A 2,024-nucleotide genomic window follows, 5' to 3' on the forward strand; every position below is an offset into this window, starting at 1 on the left:
CAAGTATTAAGTTGACTTCACCTAAGTTTGAAACTATGCAGCTGATCAATGAAACAATGAAGCCCTGGGAAGATTTGAGTTTGAGTATGTTCAACCCATATTATGTGTATAGCCAAGCACCTTCTGTCTTTATAATTATCTGCATTGTGGTTGCAGTATTGCTGTTGGCCATGCACAGAATGCATGCAAGAATTGCTAATTTGGAGTCATTGTTTAGTGGGGGGAGAGTTAACATCACAGTTAACCACCCTGAATGAAGTGTATATATTTTGTATATAGTATTAATTATATATAAACAAAAAAAAAATAATAATAATAATAATAATAATATTAATAACACAAAGAAGAATGACCCATATATGGCAGACCAGTACCATTATCTTTAAATGAAATATTAATAACTCTTACAATAATCTTAATTTTAAACTATTTTTATTCTTGCATGTATGCATTTCACTATAATAACCCAAGTACATACTGTATTACAGTTAAATAATTTACTTTAATGCATTTATTCCAATATGTATTCAACTTATTTAAAATGTAATATTACTGAATAATCACTATTTACTATGAATAATATATGTATACAATATTCATACAATTATGTTACTTTACAATATTATGTATTTCACTTAATTAGCTTATAAGTTCATTATAATGTGTATGTAGTATGTATTAATATATTATAACTATTAAATGTCGATGGTACGCCATTTTTCGCGGCCGAGCAAATATAGGACTACATAATAGATAGATAAATAAATAGATAGATAGAGAGACAGATAGAAGCAGGAAGTCAAATGATGAGAAGGTGTTGTGTTTGCGAGAAGCGAGCAGCGCTAAACGCTTACACGGAGGAAAGCTGACGACAGCGGCCAGTAAGGAGATGATGCAGTTAGCTGTCAGCAGTCCTCTCGTGAGAAAGTTCTGTTGCCATGAGGAACATACGTGACACACACACCCTACTACACGAGATGTTAGGAAAGAGAGTTTAGAAGGAGACAAGCGACCCTAGAGAGAGGTCGAGACGGAGATTAGCCTTAGAACAGAGAGAGAGAGAGAGATAGCGAGACAGGGAGGTAGCTACCCAGGACTTATACTATTATACCTGTTTAATATTTCCAAGACAAATAAAAATAGTCCCATACTATTCTTTACCTCTCCCGTCACTACATGACATCTGGTGGGGAAACTACTACAAGATATAAAAGCCACTCGACCACAAGTCTAAAATATACTTCTCTACAAGTAACTACAAAGTCTTTATGACAGTACAACCCGGCGAGTATCCTCCTTCTCGACAGTCAGCGCACCTCTGTGTGCAGTGATAGCTCTGTGTGCTCAGACCCTATGCTTTTGCATAGTCTCTTCCAGCTTATTCATAACATACCCAATAATATCTGCAGTCCACGTTGAGTACACCGCTTCCCGTCCGATCAGCGAAGTTAAGCAACGTTGGGTCTGGTTAGTACTTGGATGGGTGACCGCCTGGGAACACCAGATGCTGTTGGCATCCCTACGTGTCAAGTGGGGTTGGTGGAGGATTAGTGCCCCTCCCTGTAAAACAATTAACTCTAAGCCGTTGGCCACCCCGTTTGGGATACATGGCGTCTGGCAATGAATGAATGAAAAAATTTCATTTACCCTTCGAGAAAAACTTTGGTGTGACAAAAGAACAGCCTTTAGTTAATGAGCTGCCTTTTTAGCAAGCATTTTTTTCAGCCATCACAACTGCAGCTGGCAATATCAGTTCTTCAGCTATATTAAATGGCTTTTTAGCTTTAGCAACTAATAAAGATACAATAAAGCTATTTCCAGAGCTTTGCTTGATGTTGTCGAGGCTTTCTTAATTGTTGTCTGGGAACATTTAAAATCAAAAAGTATTAAAAAAAAAAAAAAAAAAAAAAAACCGGTTCGCCAACATGACAATGATGTTTTGTGTTAGTGTAACGTTGGAGGTGAGCTGTTTTCATAAAACTGTTGGCCAATCTCTCCCCACCAACGAAGCACAAAGCTTCCGG

At 37.1% G+C, this 2,024-nt stretch overlaps 1 pseudogene; it reads left to right on the plus strand.

The window, feature by feature from the left end:
- Window positions 1–1,401: 1,401 nt before the first annotated feature.
- LOC145393144 (5S ribosomal RNA) lies at window positions 1,402–1,516 on the plus strand (annotated as a pseudogene).
- Window positions 1,517–2,024: the final 508 nt, after the last annotated feature.

This window comes from Coenobita brevimanus, chromosome 23 (genome assembly GCF_032717465.1).
Source record: "Coenobita brevimanus isolate Jiangsu-jjx chromosome 23, ASM3271746v2, whole genome shotgun sequence".
NCBI lineage: Eukaryota > Metazoa > Arthropoda > Malacostraca > Decapoda > Coenobitidae > Coenobita > Coenobita brevimanus.